The sequence below is a fragment of the Phacochoerus africanus genome, chromosome 14, assembly GCF_016906955.1.
Source record: "Phacochoerus africanus isolate WHEZ1 chromosome 14, ROS_Pafr_v1, whole genome shotgun sequence".
In the NCBI taxonomy this organism is placed as follows: Eukaryota; Metazoa; Chordata; class Mammalia; order Artiodactyla; family Suidae; genus Phacochoerus; species Phacochoerus africanus.
This window is the reverse complement of record NC_062557.1, coordinates 58,207,464-58,225,080: the sequence shown is the minus strand read 5'-3', so window position 1 is coordinate 58,225,080 and position 17,617 is coordinate 58,207,464. Positions and strand designations below refer to the sequence as shown.

The 17,617-nt window shown below is 50.4% G+C and overlaps 1 long non-coding RNA gene across 1 annotated transcript; it reads left to right on the top strand.

The window, feature by feature from the left end:
• The first annotated feature begins 469 nt into the window (after positions 1-469).
• LOC125114046 (uncharacterized) lies at positions 470-16,593 on the top strand. The gene is made up of 3 exons (XR_007131677.1): positions 470-1,947; positions 8,120-8,162; positions 12,511-16,593. It is a non-coding gene; the product is annotated as an uncharacterized LOC125114046 (long non-coding RNA).
• The last annotated feature ends 1,024 nt before the right edge of the window (positions 16,594-17,617 follow it).

Here is a 17,617-nt window from a genome sequence, read left to right as displayed (position 1 = left end):
TGTATGACGAGTGTAGGGAGACTTTGGTCTCTAAGTGTCCTTTCCTTTCTAACGAGTCATGGGTTTGCTAAGTTACTAATTGGGTAGGTGTTTGTTTCCCACCTTATTTATACCCATCCCGTGCAGAAAGTGGGTGTGGGGGAAAGATATTTTCATTTTCATCTAACCTGGAACCCCTGCTGTCAGTCTGTGGCGTTGAGAGTGACGGGGCACCGTGGTTCCCTTCTTGAGGTCACCTGTTACTTGCGGCTGCCGTCCGAAGCCAGGTATGAATTGCATTTTAGAAGGTGCACATGGCAGGACCTGCTGTTTATCCCCTAGCATCCATTTCCCTCCTCGTTCCCTGCTTATTCCCCAGGATGTGGCCCCAAAGACCATCTTCCCCAGATTTCCTTGCCGCGCCTTGGGTACACTTCCGGGAATCGTTCTTAGAAGGAAGGCGCGCCTGGCCCCTGCCCCCCCCCCCCCCCCCCCCGCTGCTGGCTGGGATGTAGACGGAAGCGATGGCGCTGGAACAGCCGTCTCGGACCTTGGGCTGGAGGCCCCGTTTGTGGACAGCAGAGGCGTGAGGCAGACGTGAGGCCGGGGAAGAGCCCACACTGCCTGTCTCCAGTTTTAAGTGAGAAATAGGTTTCTGTCTTAAGTGTTACTTTGTTTTTTCTGTTGCTGCAGCCTGAGTTCCTCTCCGTACAGTGTATTTTTGGGCATCCTTCGTGGTTGTTTCCCTGGGCATGGTATTTGAGATGTACTAGTTCAGCGCGTACATATGTGCTCCTTTCCCTGCGAAGCAATGAAGCTGGTGCGATAGGTGCTGATACATCCAGCGGTTCCAGATGCTGTTGCTACTCAAAAATTCACCCCATTTTATGATGCTTACACAAGCCATGGTCCGGAATTTGGGTAGAGCCAGTGGGGACAGCTTTTCTCTGCCGCAGGGTCGGGCTCAGGTGAAGCACTTGAAGGCTGGGTTCTGCACGCTGGCCCAGGGGCAGGGAACATCTGGGGGCATCTTTATGGGTCTGGAGGTTGGTGGTGGCTGTGAGCCAGCTCTCCCAGGTTGCTGGTGGGAACAGCTGCGTTTGTGACATCTGGTGGTCTCTTGAGGCCCATCTGAGCCTTTGCGGCCTGGCAGCTGTGTCCTGAGACAGGCCTCCCTGGGGAGCCAGGGCAGAGCGCGGTGGTGTTATGCCTGGTCCTGGGAATCACAGTGTCGCTTGTCCCTTGGTCTCGGTTGAAGCAGTCACCAAGGTCCCCCTGAGTTCCGAGGGAGGGGATGTAGCAGCCGTCTGTGGAAAGTAAAATCTGCCACACACACTTTCATTCTTTCATCAAGATGGAAAAACTGTTTGAAAGAGACCACGGGTAGCAAGTGGTATTTTCCCTGATGAGCCTGGAGCACAGGTGAACTGGCTGAATGGTGCCATGAAAGGAGCCCCCAGCATACCTGTTAGGTCCACACCTTTGAAAGGTGTGTGTGTGTTGAGGTGATGGCACATGCAGTCCGCCCATGCTGTAGGTACTCTGATCCTTTGAATTTGTAGAACTCTCTAGAGCTCGTCCAAAGTTCTGTCATATGTATCACCTTGTTTGCTTCTCCCCAGTAACCTTGAGAGGGAGGAGAGACCACAGGTAACCTCGTGTTACAGGTGTGTGACCAGGACGGAGATGAGAGATGGTTTACTGCAAGTTGTAAGCCTGGAGCCAGCGATGCTCCCCCACCCACCCCTGGTCTCCTGTGCCCCCCACCAGCTCCCTGCTCACCTGAAGCCATGTGGTCAGCTATGGCCCATGTGACAGTGGAGGTGAGCTGTGTCACTCCTGAGTGTGGAAAGTGCAACTGATGGGAGATCCCTGCGTCTTTCTTTACTTTTGTGGCAGCCAGTGGTGCTTGAGACAGCGGCTTGTAGAGCAGAGCTCCCACCAGCTCCCGTTGGACGTGCGACGCAGGTGAGAAATGCTTGGCGTGTGAAGCCACTTGCTCTTCTGGTCCATTTGTTCTCATAACATGTCACATTGGAATAGCCCATTCTGATGAATTTGGGTGCACAACTGACAAATAATGCTCAGAAAAATTTTAAGTCCTAATTCAGTAATTTCTCCACTGCTTTGTGCTTTTTCATTTTGCAAGGAAAGAAGTTGGATTGGATTTTTGTCTGTTAAGTGCAGGGTTGCCAGTTCTCATCAGAGCAGACAGGTGAAAGTTCAACTTGGAGTGTGCGCCTCCAGCCAAAGGGACAGAACTTCTCATTTCCAGCCATTTGTTGCCACCCAGGAATGTGGTCCCTCTGTTGCTAGGGTTTTCAGTTTTTCTAGAGGAATGGAAAATCCGAATGTTTAGATGAAATCTGATCTTTTCATGCTTGTTAATTACATTTTAGAGGGGAAAAAAGAAGAAAACCTATAAAGCCCAAGTGAGTATGTTTGCAGGTCAAGTTCAGCTGTGCTAACTATGCATGGTGCAGTGAAGCTCAGACTGGTGGGACTCTTTCTTCTAGGGAGTCAGAGCTGAGTATCTGCAGTGAGCAAAGCAGAGCCGCTCTAGAGGAAGCAGGGTTGGCGGCTCTCGAATCACCCACTCAGCTCTACCAATTTCCAAGGAGCCCTGAGCCACTGTTTGCAAACCATTGCGAAACCAAAGTCTGCCTGGTTTTGAAGAACACGTTCTTCAAGTCATATGTCAAATACATTTTTCAAATAAAAATAAAGTAGAGGAGTTCCCGTTATGGCACAGCAGAAACGAGTCCGACCAAGAACCATGAGGTTGTGGGTTTGATCCCTGGCCTCGCTCAGTGGGTTAAGGATCCGGCGTTGCCGTGAGCTGTGGTGTAGGTCAAAGATGTGGTTTGGATCTGAGGTTGCTGTGGCTGTGGTGTAGGCCGGCAGCTGTAGCTCCGATTGGACCCCTAACCTGGGAACCTCCGTATGCCTCAGGTGCGGCCCTAAAAAGCAAAAAAAAAAAAAAAAAAAAAAAAAAGTTGAAATAGTATCCAGTTCTTGTGAGAAGCAGGAAGCATTCCTTGAAACCTTGATACTGTCATTCTAAAGGGAAAAGAGTAAGATTAATCATTTTCTGAAGTCATTTAAAGCCAAGAAAAAATGTGAACTCGTATGTAACCTGCCCACAATGATTAATTAAAAAATGATAAGTAAAGCACTCATGGTCAGAAAACCAAGTAGTACCAAAGGGCTGCAAAGAAACACAAGTCTTACCTTGCTCACAGTTCTGCTCCCTGGAAGCAAACTTCTTCAGCTGCTGCAGTTTTTGTATTTTGGGGTCCTTACGGCCACACTAGACAATAGGCTTATTCTGTCAGTGTCAGTTGACCTATCGACTTTGTGTATAAGCTGTTGGCTTCCTGCTGTGAAAAATGGGTATTTAACTCACTCATGGTTTGAGCACTGGTCTTGTCTAGTCATTTGTAACATTAAAGGCTTACTCTAAACCTCTGTTTCTTATTCCTTCAGTTATCTGATGTTTTATCTGTTAATTTTCTCTGGTAGTAATTTGTTCAACTGCAGGTAACAGTTCTGCACAGAATAGTGGCTTAAACAAAAACAGGGTTTGTGTGTTTTTCTACAAAGGAAGTCTGGGCACTCGTTGGTGTTGATGTGGTTACTAAGCAATTCCTCAGAAAGCTGGTTTTGTCCCCATGCTCATTGCCTCAGGGTCACAAGACGACTGTCCCAGCTGAAGATGACTCATGTGTTTATAAGCAAGGAAGGGCAGTGGAGGTTCCGGTTGTATCTTTTGTATCAGAAAAGTGAAAACTCTCTCAGAGGTCACGGGAGACTTGCTTCTGCTCGCTTCTCATTGGCCAGATGGTGTCAGGTGTGAAGAAGGTGTCAGGTGCCCGGAAAAGCAGGCCTGCGGGCGGGCCCAGCACTGCCTCCGGTACAAGTGAGGTTTCGTTATGGGAAAAGGGAGAAAGGACATTGGATAGGGAACCGGCGGTGCCCACTGTGTACTTCTTGTGGGGGGCTCTGTGGGGACACGGCTGCCGCCGTCGCTGAGAATAGCCAGCCTTGGATCTGGACGGCTTTTTTTAAGCCAGCTTTTGATGCAAAGCCATGAAAGCACAGCTCTGTGCGGTGGTTCTGGAGGATGTAGGCTTCTGTACTCTTGCTGTGTATCCTTACTTTAATATGATTTTGGAGGTGGATTTAGAATGTTCAGAGCTGGAGTTCTCTTGAGGAGGTGCCCACCCCCAAGGCAGGGTTTTTGGGTAAATGTGTTCTTAGCAGTGGGTTAACACAGTGACTGGTTATTTTAGCGGGTGGAGCCTAGGGCTGCCTGGAGCTTGCAGAGCGTCGGACAGTTCTGTACAACCAGAGAGTGTCCTGCATCTCTAATAGCATCTGTAGGTCTCATGGATATTTAGGTGCATGAAACTCCTGTTTGTAAAGAGAAAGGAAAAGCATCCCCTCACAGCTGTCAGATGGAAGCCGATCTGGCCCTAAGAGCCAGGCTCCAGTGTTCCTGAACAAAAGTAATTCTGTACAACGGCAGCATCTGACGAGGCCACTCTGCCTGAGGGAGCAAGACAGTCGTAAGGACACTCTGTCAACGTCTGTAGTCCTGTTGGAGCATCGAAGCAAGGATGCTGTGCAGATGACTAAAAATGACCAAGCACTCTGTCTCTTGCTTACGTGAGAGGCTGCCGCCGCCTGCTCGCTATAGCTTTAGACCACTCTGTTCTTGCTGCTGCCGAGGTGGAAATTACTGGGTTAGCCGCTCGGTTGCTTTCCTTTCTGAAAGCAGCCAATCCAGAGTAACATCATGATTCACGGAGCCCTTCTCGAAATCACCTGACACAGGCCCAAGTTCCCACAGCACTCTTGTCGGAGACACCCCATGGTTTGTGGTCTCCCTCGTGCAGAAAATACCAAGAGTTTTTCACCACTTTGAAAACTGTCACTAGCTTTCATGTCAGCATGACTCATGGCATTTGCCCTGCAAGCTAAAACTGCTGCCGCTGCATTAGTCTGCTTTGTAGTGGCTACATTCTTGGGACCTATACGTATATTTGCAAGCACCTGACTGTGTTTTGTGTTCAGTAGTTGTGGCCAAATGGCTATGTTTTCACATTGAATTGCATATTCCTTTTGTCTCTTTTATAGGTAGACATTGAGTTGACTTAAAATCTGTGGTAATGAAATGCCTCTGTAAGTTTTTTAGAATAATAAAAAGGATGTTTAAAAATATTTGTATGAGGGAGTTCCCGTCGTGGCGCAGTGGTTAACGAATCCAACTAGGAACCATGAGGTTGCGGGTTCGGTCCCTGCCCTTGCTCAGTGGGTTAACGATCCGGCGTTGCCGTGAGCTGTGGTGTAGGTTGCAGATGTGGCTCGGATCCAGCATTGCTGTGGCTCTGGCGTAGGCCGGCGGCTACAGCTCCGATTAGACCCCTAGCCTGGGAACCTCCATGTGCTGCGGGAGCGGCCCAAGAAATGATAGCAAAAAAGACAAAAAAAAATTTGTATGCAAAGTGGCTGTGGGTCTGCAGGGGTGAGACATGCTGGTCTGCAGTTCCCAACAGACGGTCTGTTCCTTAGACCCTCTGCTCAGGTGGGCTTGGAGAGCAGGTAGATTTGAGCTGATGCCCTGCTGTTCTTTCTAATGGTCCGTGTTGCTTACTGAAGGTGAATGCCATAGACTGGGAACAAGGGCTGACTTTCTATGGGATCTGAGAAGCCAAACGGGTTTCTCATTTGGATGGGAAGTATAGGTGGGATGTCGACTGTTCCAGGCGAATTCAGTATGTGCTGCTTGTGTTAATTTATGAGAAATCCCAGGGGTCCCATTTCCTATGAAAGGAAATCCTGGAGAGGCATTTTGGGAATGGTGGGCTAAGGAGCTCTCAAAATCTGGTTCTCCATGAAGGCACTGATAGCGTTGGCATAACAGGTCAAAATCAACATTTTCAAACTTCAGAAATTAAACCCAGGGACTGCCCCAGGCTGAGGAACATGCATTCAGGGAAAAGTGGTAAACTATCTGAAAGGACAGTAGTTTGTGTATTTTTATCTTTACTTGTTCTAGTCCCGTCCTCTACCAGCTTTGTGGTTGCCTTGAAAATTAGCAGCCTTGAACTCACACCATAGACGTCTGTGAAAACGAGCAGCCTGGCAGCCACTGTGATAGTTTGCAATTCCCCTCAAGTAGGTTTGCAGTTATCCAGGAAGCCCTGTGCTCAGAATTTTCACTATTGGATTTGTCTGGTGGCTCCTGAGGAAGATCCCAACCTCAGGTCTTATTTTTTTTTTTTACGTGACTCAGTGAGAAAAGCCCTATCCCCAGTGAGGTGGTTTGTTGCAAACAGTGGCAGTTGTTTAAACGACACAGCTGCCCGAGACGGTGATTATCAGTTGGGGCAAACCGCGAATTGGTCGACAAACTGTAAAACATGGGGAGTGAGGTGTCCATAGGAGCCTTTGAAAAGCCTCAACTTGTTCTTGGGACCGTCGAAAGCCACATGCACGTGCAGGGCTCGCCTGCCCTGGGAAGACCGGGAAAGGCCTAGTCTCTGATCTCTGGGTGGTCTTGAGGCTCTGCACAAACAGGAAGTGAAGACTTAGGCAGAACCCTAAGCTGCTGGAGGGAAGGTGTACCCCATCACACATGAGCCCCTGGCCAAAGGGGAAGACATTGTTTCAGGGGCTTACGGAAGTCTGATTAGCTGACAAAGAGGCTAACTGAATAGAACTTTCAGTAGCTGCACATGCCAAAGAATTCACACTGTACAGAATTCATTCAAGAAAGTAAAAGTAACTAAAAAAGAACCCTCCACAACAAGTACTAAAGAGAAGGGGCAGCAAATCTGACTTAAGACATGCAAAGAAATGAAGTATGGCTCATACACAGGAAAAGAGCTCAACAGAACCCTTCCCTGAGGAAGCCCAGACCTTAAATCTACTGTCTTAAAGGTGTTCCAAGAGCTTCAAAGAGACGGTGGACAAAGAACTAAGAGGAATGAGGAGCCTGATCTGTCACACAATGAGGGGATGGGTAAAGAGATGAAAACTGTGACGAGGAACCCAATAGAAACTTTGGAACCGAGAAGTGGGGTAACAGGACAAATCCGCTGGAGGAGTGCAACAGATTTAAGCAGTCAGAGGAGAGAATCAGGACACTTGAAGTGAGGACAATTGAAATCATGCAGTTTGAGGAGCAGAAAGAAAAAGGAATGAAGCGTGAACACAGCCTGGGGGACAGCGAGGGCCCTCAGTCATTCCCGCCTACTCACGGAAGTCCCAGGACGAGAGAGGCAAAAAGGATATTTGAAGAATTGATGGCTAGAAACTTTCCCAACTTTATGAAAGACAGGAGAAATCCCCACGTGAATCTGCACTTGCAAGAAGTGCAGCAGCATCTAGGCAAGATAAATTCAGAGAGTCACATCTGTACACATCATAGCCCAATTGTCAGAAGCCAGTGAGGGAATATTGAATGTGGCAAGAGAAAACCTTCACATGTAAAAGCTGCTCAACAAGTTAAAAAGCTTGCTTCTCCCATCACAAACCGTGAGGTCAGATTCAAAACAGCCTTTAAGACAAAAAGAATTGTTACAAAAGAAAAAAAAAGGACATTGCATGTTCATGAAAGAGTCACTCCATCAGGAAGACAATTATATATGTACACTTGACAGCAGGGCTCCGAAATGCATGACACAAAAGCTGAGAGGACTGAAGGGAGAGGTAGAAAACTCAATAGTCATTATCACTAATCCGTGTGAAATATTCCATTTATTGATTAAGGTAATCCGTGTGAAATATTCCGTTTATCGATTAGGGTAATCCGTGTGAAATACTCAGCAGAGTCCCAAGCCTTTGAAGAGCACTCCACGATGGTAATTTAGAAAGGAAAACAGAATTGATTAGCGAGTTAAAAGTAGAGCAGTGAGGAGATCTAACCCCCTAGTTTGAGTGGCTTCTGTATGATTTAGATTCATCCACTGCACGACGTGGGGAATTCAGCTGAGGAAAAGCAGGCATTTGCATGAAAGAACGACAGTTATTGTTTATTTTTCTTAGAAAAGAGATTATCAGATTATAAGCTGGTAACTTACTATAGTATCCACTTATAGTTTTAAAAAGACATCTTGTTGTTTATGTTTTTCAGATAGTTGTTGAAATTCGACAGTGCCGTGGACCAGTTCCTCAGGGTAAATGTTTGTTTTAGGGTACCACTTTTCTCTGCACGCCCTTTTCCTCCTGTGCTTGTAACTTGTGCATTGTCCACTGGGCGGCAGTACACCAACAGAAAATGTAAACACGGCCACACCGTAGCAACTTCTTTACAGGTAGTGAGAAATGATAGTTTTTCTGGAAAATTAGGCTGCACATAGTGGGTTAGGACTAAACCCATGTTTCCTGTTGTGAAGTTAATTAAAACCAGTGCTGATGAATGAGTAGATGCTGAATGAATAAGAACAGCAATGTGTTTAGTACCCTCCATGTCCCGGAAACCGAGGTAGGTACTGCATACATGATATGTGTGTCTGCTTTCCTCATATCTCCAATCCGTCCCACCTCACCCCTGCATCCGAACAGATGCAATTAGGATTAGAGGGTCTGTAGCTTTCCTAGGGTCACACAGCTAGAGAGGTGAAGCCAGGACTTGTCAGAAGCAGGAGCAGATGATGAGTTTGGATTTAAGATGGGTTAGGATTGAAGCCAGCGATCACATCTAAATACCAGAATGCAATGAAAACTTGGAATTCGACCTTCGGATTGGGCAGAAGGTGAGAATGCACAAGGCATCTCTGTAAAGCTGAGCCGTGGCAACGTACGGGCTGTCTTCAGCAAAGGTGTCTGTTAAAGCACAGACAGCCAAAGTGTAGCTTTCAAGGAGGCTGAAGCGAACATGCAGCAGAGGCAGACAGGCCTGAGTTCAAATCCTGGCTTTGTCCCCACTATTGTATGATCTCAGACAAAACCCATAACCTCTTTGGCCCCTTGTGGTAGCTTTAGGAGGGAGATACGACCTCCGTCTTACAGAGGAGGAAACCTAGGCTGACAGAATGTAGGAACTGACCCAGGGTCACACTGCGTCCAGCCCACGCTGGAGCCAGGATCCAGATCTGGAGGGTCTGCCTTGGGCTCCCACAGCCAAGTACCACGTGGGATGCTTGCGCAGTCACAGCGCTAGGACACTGGCTGGTGATTCTTTGTGTCTGTGTGCGTCTTCTTGTGTCGGTCAGGGTTCTCCAGAGACGCAGAACCAGTAGGAGATGAAATTTAGATCTCCAGATCTCTGTCTGTATGTGTATCTTGTGGATATAGTTCTTGAAATAAATCCCATCTTTCCGTACATGTATACACATATACAATGTGTGTGCACACACACACAGAGACACACAGATACACACACACAAGGAACTGGCTTATGCACTTGTAGGAGCTGACCAGTCCTGCTCTGTGGGATAGGACAGCAGGTTGGGACTTTGGGCAGGAGCTGACGTTTTGGTCTTGAGCCAGCTTTCTTCTTCCCCTGGAAACTCAGTTTTGCTTTTAAGGCCTTGTAAGTAATTGGATGAGACGTGCTCGTATTATCAAGGGCAGTCTCTTTTTACCTAAAGTCAGCAGCTTGTAGATGTTATAACCACATCTACAAAATAACATCCCAGCGACACCGAGATCACAAGAACTGGGTGCTGCGGCCCTGCCGAGTTGATGCCTAAAAAAAACACCACCACACTCCCACAGTTGTCTGTAAACACTGACAGCACAAGCCTCTCTTGACCAATGCTGGGCACCTAGTGGCCCCCAGTGAACTTTATTAGCATATGTCCTAGCCAAGGTGGACTCTCAGTGTCTTGAGTCACACATCACTTCCTTTGGGGCCCACTGGCTGGAGCAGCAGGAGGTGAAGAAGGCCACCTGACGGCCTCTGCAGCCTGGGCGGTGAGCAGGGCCACCACCAAGGGGCCGGGGTGGGGGTGCTGTGGGTGCTGTCCGTGTGCTGTCTCTGTGGGTTTCTGTTGGCACCTGTCTCCAGCTTCTGACGCTCTTTGCCTTTGACTCTTGGGATGAAGGCACCAAGGTTTTCAACCAGCACAACCTGTGAGGTTGGGTGAGCATGAATAACTGGATCTCTTAGCATCTGTGGTCACTGAAAGACCAGTGGCCTGAAAACAGCCAAACTCATCCGATACCCCAGTTCCTAGGACAGGTGAGCAGGTGCTGAAGGCTCGTCCAGATGAAAGCGACTGTTTAATAGAGCAGGTGGTGGAGGTGGAGTACTTGCCAGGACTCAGTTGTGTCGTCCCTCCCACCCGTTCCAGGTTGAAGCCCTAACCACCAGTGCGACTGCTTGGAGATGGGGCTTTTAGGAGGTAGTTAAGGTTAAATGAGGTCACAAGGATGAGTTCTAATGAGGTGGGATTAGTGTCCTTAGGAAGAGAGGGAGTTCCCTTGTGGCTTGGTGGGTTAAGAACCTGCCATAGTGTCTGTGAGGATACAGGTTTGATTCCTGGCCTCGCTCAGTGGGTTAAGGATCTGGTGTTACCACAAGCTGTGGTGTAGGTCACAGATAGAGCGTTCCTGCGGCTGTGGTGTAGGCCTGCAGCTGCAGCTCTGATTCAACCCTAGCCTGTTAACGTCCGTCTGCTGCAGAGGTGGCCACAAAGAGAAAAACCCAAAGAGAACAGGGAGCGTGCGATCCCTCCATGTCTGCAGCCAAGGAAAGGCCCTGCGAGGGAGGGCGAAGGGAGAGGCGGCCGTCTGCAAGCCCAGGAGGGAGCTCTCCTCAGAAGCCAGATCAGTTGGTACTTTGACCTTGGACCTCAAGCCTCCTGAAGTGTGCGAAGTGAATTTCTCTTGTTTCAGCCAGGTGGTGTTTTGTTATGACAGCCTAGTAGACGAGGGCAATACTGATCATAACGACCGCACTGTTTTCAAGCTTGTCTCCTACAGGATGTGCAACAGGCCAGAGAAGCATAAGGGAAGGAGATACTCGATTTCACAAAGTCTTTTCCAGCTCCGGGAAGAAAATAGGGACGGGACATTCTAAGTCAAAAAAATTCCTTGTGCAAAAACATAGAGCGTATCATGCCAGTGCAGACACACACGCGCACACGCACCCCACCCACCCCACTTTGTGCTAAAACTGTGGGAGACACCTGGTTCTTGACACACGCACGGCTTTCTTCAGTAAGAGATCCTTTTAGTATTCTGAATATCTATCCCTTGTCCACGACATGTGTTGAAATATCTTCTTCCAGCCTATAACTTCATTTTTAACTTGGTTCAGGATTTTTTTGACTTAATGCAACTTTTAAAAAAATACGCAAATTTGTCAGACCTTATGTGAATTTTTAGTATTCATTTAAAAACACTTTCCTTAAGCAGTACGTGGTGCTGCTCTGTATTTTGTTTTAAAATGACAGAATGTAGGAGTTCCCATTGTGGCTCAGCAGTAACGAATCCGACTAGTATCTGTGAGGTTGCAGGTTCAATCCCTGGCCTCGCTTATTGGGTTGAGGATCCAGCGTGGCTGTGGTATAGGCCAGCAGCTGCATCTCTGATTCAACCCCTAGCCTGGGAACTCCCATGTGCCATGAGTGTGGCCCTAAAAAGACCCCCCCCCAAAAAAGAATGACAGAATGTGGATTTTCATAAGTAGCTGTTCTTTCTTTCTTTTCTTTTCTTTTCTTTTTTTTTTTTTTTGGCTGCACCCGCAGCATATGGAAGTTCCTAGGCCCGGGTCAAATCGGAGCTGCAGCTGAGGCCGACGCCACAGCCATGGCAACCCTGGGTCTGAGCCGTATCTGTGACCTGTGCCGCAGCTTATAGCAATGCTGGATCCTTAACCACTGAGTGAGGCCGGGAATCAAACCTGCATTTCGCAGAGACAATGTCGGGTTTGTGTGTGTGTGTGAAATCCCTGAGGTGATTGCTTTTATGGTTCTCTGTCCAGGGTGTTTTCTTCAGTCTGTCTGGTTCTTTATACATGTCTCTTAAGAGAGTTGTCCCTTTTGTCCAGTTTTGAAACACGGAAGTGAAACCCATCAGGCTGGGACATTTTCCCTTCTACGCTTTAGTTTAGGCGTGTGTGGGGGTGGTTGTGACTTAGAGGGACAAGCTCTGTCTTCACGTACTTGGTCCCATTCTCAGTGTCCGAAGAAGGCCTGCCTTGTGGGTTGGGCCTCCACACTTAAACCTTGTCAATCTCTTCGAACCCAGTTTCCTCATCTGAAAAGTGGGGGTAATAACACCCGCCTCACAGAACTGGGAGAGTTCGTGATAATATGTGTGCCAGCAACGGGTAACACACAGAGACGGAGTCAGATGTAAGAGAACCTTTGCAGAGCTCCCGGAGCAGGCCTTCTCACACGTCACTGGTGGGGCTCTCAACTGGATGGGTCCCTAAAACCACTCAGAAGTAACTTTCAAAATTACAAACCTAAGTTGTGGGGACTTCTGTGATGCGGTAACAAGGACTCACTCAACCTTGCAGGTAAAGTGTTGGGAGAGCTGGGCAAGATACATCCAGTACCTTTTTTCCCCCAGGCATCGCACAGCAGGCAGTGCCCGACTGCGGTGCCTGAGAGAGAAAGGGATAAAAATGACGTCAGCCTTACTTTGCCCTGGCTTCTGCCTGGAGGCAGTTTCTGACAACAGGACCTGGGAGGAGGACCCCAAAGAGAGGCTGGCGTCCTCTCTGACTTGTGGACTCAAAGGTGATCCAGAGAAGCCAGCCCAGGGTAAGTGGGGTGATCTGAGAAAACACTGCCTGTCCTGGGACCCCTTCCCTGGGAGAAGGGGAAACTCGGGGGCCAGGGTGGGGGCAGGGGGAGCTGCCATGATGTCACATCCTGGGCCCTCAGCCTGTTGAGCAGGGGTTGTTTGTGTGTATGGCCCTCCCAGGAAGGCAGAATTAGGACGGCTGGATGGGAATTAGACAAGCTTTGGGCCAAGCCTGAGGAAACACTTTCCAACAGTCATGACTGGTCAGGCTGGGCCCATGAAGGAGCCAAGCAAGCGCTGTGCCAGGTTGTTGCAGTGGGCAGGGCTGGGCTAAGTGCTGTGCAGGGCCCGGTCTCAAGGTGGTTTATCGTGTGGTTTTATAGCCTGATGTCCATAAGAGGCGGGTGACAGTGGCGTGTGTTTTTTAAGCATGTTGGGAAAAGGAAAAGCCCCTGAAAGCCCCACCCCATAAAGGGTCAGAGCACGTAAGGTTTAGGTACAGTGGTCTCCCCACACATCCTGTGAAGTTATATTTTTATTTGATTCCTCACCTCTGTGGGTTTCTGCCTGAAGGCAGGGGCCGCGTCCTCCCCTGCTTGACCTGGAGAAGGGCCCTGAGCAGCCCTCCCCGCTGTGCCCCTGGCAGACGTCGCTAGTCAGTCACCGAGCTCTCTTCCCCTGAGCTCCGTCTCAGCCCTGGTTCTACACAGTCGCTTCTAATTAGTTAGAGCTCGTTGGGACAGTGTTTAACTATTTGCCATCCCGGGGCTGAAGGAACGCTGAGGAGTCAGTGAGGCACAGTAACATCCTGTCTCGGAAAACACGGTCTGTTTTCCACCAGCTGCCGGGAAGCCCAGCTGTCATCTGCCATCCAGACGCGGGAGCTATGTGGGCACTGGCGACGTGCTGGTGGTCGGGCGGAGCGCCAGGGGGGACATTTTGGGGGCAGTGAATGCTCGGGATGCCTTGTTGCTGGTGTAGTGAGAAGGCTTTTGAGCTTGGATGTGATGCCGTAGCGTCCAGGGCTGCAGCATGTAGGGCAGCTCTTGGGAAGTGACACATCATCACACGCCTTATTTTGGGGGTGGAGCCTGATGCTACGTTGGCCTCACCTCCGGGGTCCTCGGTGGGCACCTGCAGGTGTTCTTCTTGGCTGAGGATTATCTTCAGCGTCATCTGTGGTGCAGGGGAAGGAGGAGTGGGGGGCCCAGCTCTGCGCTCCCAATCTGTCTCTGCCCCTTAGCGGCTGAGCAGCCTGGCTTCCGCCTCTTTAAGGAGGAGGTGGCAGTGTCCACCTCAGGGTGGTTAGCTGGAGATGGGGTGAGAGACCTAGGTGGGGTGTCAAGCAGGTCGTAGTCCCAGCGACCAGCGCTTACACGCGCTTCACTGTGCCGTGCGCGGCTCCGGGAGGTGTCGTTAACACAGAGATTAATTCATTTAATGCTCACAACAGCGCACGAGGCTCTGTGAGTATCACCCTAATTGGGTAAGCCGGGGAAACTGAGGCAGAGGGTCACACAGCTAGCACCTGGTAGAGACCCGGAGCCTGTGCTCTTAGCCGCTGTGCTTTGCTCCTCATGGAGGCCAGTCCCCATCTCGTCCCCGTGGTCCCCGTCCCACCCGCATGGCCACCAACACTTGTGGCCACCTGTTCTGTGCAAGATGCTGAGTTAGGTGCCGGGCAGGTACACGGGTTGATGAGACTGCATTTGGGAGTGAATGAACAGGGGCGTGAGACTGAGTAGGATGCAGTTTGGGGGAAGGTTCGTAATCGGTGTGGGGTGATGGGACAGGGAGAGAAGTCCAAGTAAGTGAACAGGAGGGTCCCATGGGAATGACCAGCACGCAGCGTCCTCCTGGAAATGTCGGCGGGAGGGCATTAGGTTGGTGCTGTCATTGACAGAGCAGCCTTGCCTGAGTCTGCTGGGTTGGACTGACTCACAGGGGCTCGATTGGCCCTCGGTGAGTGGTTGGTGCTGCGCTTCTGAACCTGCACACCTGGGGCGAGATGCCCAGCCTTCCGCTCCCTCCGGGTGGCACACCTGAGATGCCCAGGCAGGCAGGCAGGCAGGCCCCTCTGTTTTATGCTGGACTCCAGGCATTGGTGTACCTGTTTCAGTTCTCGGCATCATGAACTTTTGCCTTTCCATGCCCCCAGACGTGTGTTGGTGTGACTTAGGGGAAGGCGGCATGGGGGTGGCAACACCCATGGGTCCCTTTCACCTGTTTCAGACCACTTAGAAATCTCTGCTCAGGTCTTGCTGCGAAAAGGCGGGCAGTTCCAAGCACTAGGCATTAGGCAGATGCCAGCTCCTGGTTGAAAAGAACCTTTTGTCCTGCTGGTTGATGGTGGGAAAGTGAATCCTCCGAACTGTCAGAAGGAAAAGAAAGTATGTTACCTTTTTGCTCTGAAAACATGACTTGGAAGATTTAAAAGTGGTAAATTTTAGTCTTCTGGGTAGCATCTTGGCCGTTTGGATAAAATCTTAGGGCTTTTGGGGCCCTGATGTTCCATGCCCCCAGTTGAGGCCTGAACACCCTCTGTCTTTCTTATTATTTCCAGTAGTGAAAATCCAAATAAAGAAAATGCATAACTGTTTTAAAGAAGAAATACCCAATTGTTTTCACATAGAAAGTTTCTTAAGCTTAAAATCCAGTCCACTTGCAGGATATTTTTAGTCTCTTGAGAATGTTCCAGATTGCTGACTCAGTCAGCACAGGCTCTTAAAAATGCATGTTTTTAAACCCCACAATGTGACATTGTCTCAGCTCCTTGCCGTTTGAGTCTGACCGTCCAGTCCCAAGTCGGCCTTGGTTTCCTAGGGGCTGTTCTCAGCCATTCTGAGCGTCCAACACCCTCCAACTCAAATCTGATGACAGAGCAAGTTCCTGGCATAGCGGGGAGAAGAGGACCGTGATGGCGTGAGAGGAACAGAAGGCTACTGTGTTCACGGCACCCGCGGCCCTGGGGCCCCTGCGCTGGTGGCAGTCAGCACCCTGCTGTGCAGAGGGAGAACCGAGCCTGGGAAGGAGCACGCCCAGGCCTCATGCTGCCCTCTGCCACCTGAGCAGGACAGTGGGTGGTCAGCTCCCTGGAGTCGCTGTAGCTCCTAATCTGGACTCCCTCCTTTGGTGGCACTGGCTTGCTGGGCACGCATGGTGCTTTAGGAGGTGGTCAGCAGGGAGCGTGACCCCATATTTCCCAACGGGAGCTATGCTGCAGTAGTAGAGAGATCTTGGTGGTCGTCTGTGAGCCTCTCTCTGTTTCTCCTTACCTACTGTCTGTCTGTAATGTTTTCCAGCACTCAGCATGCGCAGCAGAGGGCAGGTTCAGACGGTAGCCACACAGGTTGCTTCCCGCTCGGGGGCTGGATACCGCCGGAGGGACCATGTGGTCTTTTTTTATGCGCCCCAGAGCATCGCAGGGGTTGTGTGGGCCGTCATGGTCACTGGTGCTGGCGAGTCCCCCCTGGAGCCTTGGCCTCTCTGAGCCACTTCAGGGAACGTCCCTTTGGGGGTCCCAGGAAAACAGACAGAACCTGGTCTAGAAAGAAAAACCTTAAAATCTTGTGGTTTCTGAATGTCAGGGCGTGGATCCAGCCTGATGGAGAGACACTGTGGCAAAGGTCTGACACGCGAGACCTGTCCGCTGCCCGTATGTCGTCCCTAGTGTCCTCCTGATCCCAGTCCCTTTGCCCTACAGCCCACCTCCCAAGGGAAGCAGAGGCGGCGGCTCAGGGGTCTTTGCGGCGCTGTCAGTAACCACTGTTCATGTCAGTAGTTCTCCGGGTGGGGCCCAGGGCCAGCATTGGCAGCACCTGGGGGTCCGGAGGAGTGCGGGTCTGGACCCACCCTCTGAAGATGGTCCAGGGGCCTTGTCTTTATTTATTTATTTGTCTTTTTAGGGCCGAGCCCACGGCATATGGAAATTCCCCGGCTAGGGGTCAAATCAGAGCCACAGCTGCTGGCCGGCACCACAGCCACAGCAACTCGGGATCCAAGCCATGTCTGAGACCTACACCACAGTTCATGGCATCGCCTGATCCTTAACCCACTGAGTGAGGCCAGGGATTGAACCCGCATCCTCATGGATCCTAGTTGGGCCCTTTACTGCTGAGCCACAGGGGGAGCTCCCCAGGGGCCTACGTTTAATGAGTGGTCCAGAGGGCCTCGGCTCTCTGGGCTGAGCGCCGGTGCTTGCATAACCATGAAGGAAGCCATGCTCCCCAGCTCCTTGGGCCTTCCTTGCCCTCCTGCGATCTAAGTCTGATCCTAAGCTCTAGAGACAGCAGATTGCCAGACGTTTACACATTAGCTGTGTGAGCAAGTTGTTTGTCCAGAGTCATAAATGCGACTGAAAGGGGAAATGGGCAGTGTGGCGGTGCCTCCCCAGCCGTCAGGGGAGCCCGTGATGTCATCTCAGGGCCGCTCCTGACCTGGAGAAAGATAGGGGCTGAGATGACTAGAACAAAGGGGAAATGGGACCAATTAAAACCCCCTCTGTCCTCCAGCTCATCAGCCGTGCAGGGACCTAACGTTGTAGGACTGCCAGGATCTCCGTCGGGGCTTCATGTTTCTCCATCAGTCCTGTTCTCTGGGGCCTCACACCAGATCCTCTGGGTTCCTGGAATCTATAGAAACACTTCGGACGCTTTACTCTTGACGGCTGATGGCTGGGACAGTTGCTGAAGGCTTCCGTTGGGGCAGATTCACGCCTTGAGGCGGAGGACTCTGTCTCTCTCGTGCTGCTGCGTTCCTGATGGCAGGAGCACTCTCCAGTCTGTAATGTCGTTGTTTGCTGGTGACAGCCTCTCACATTGTCTGGCTCTGCGGTTGTCAGAGCTCTCTGACATCGTCTCATGGAGACGGGCTACCTGTGCTTCACTCTCGTGACCCTGTTTCCTTACGTGACATGCTGAAAGTGGCTTGT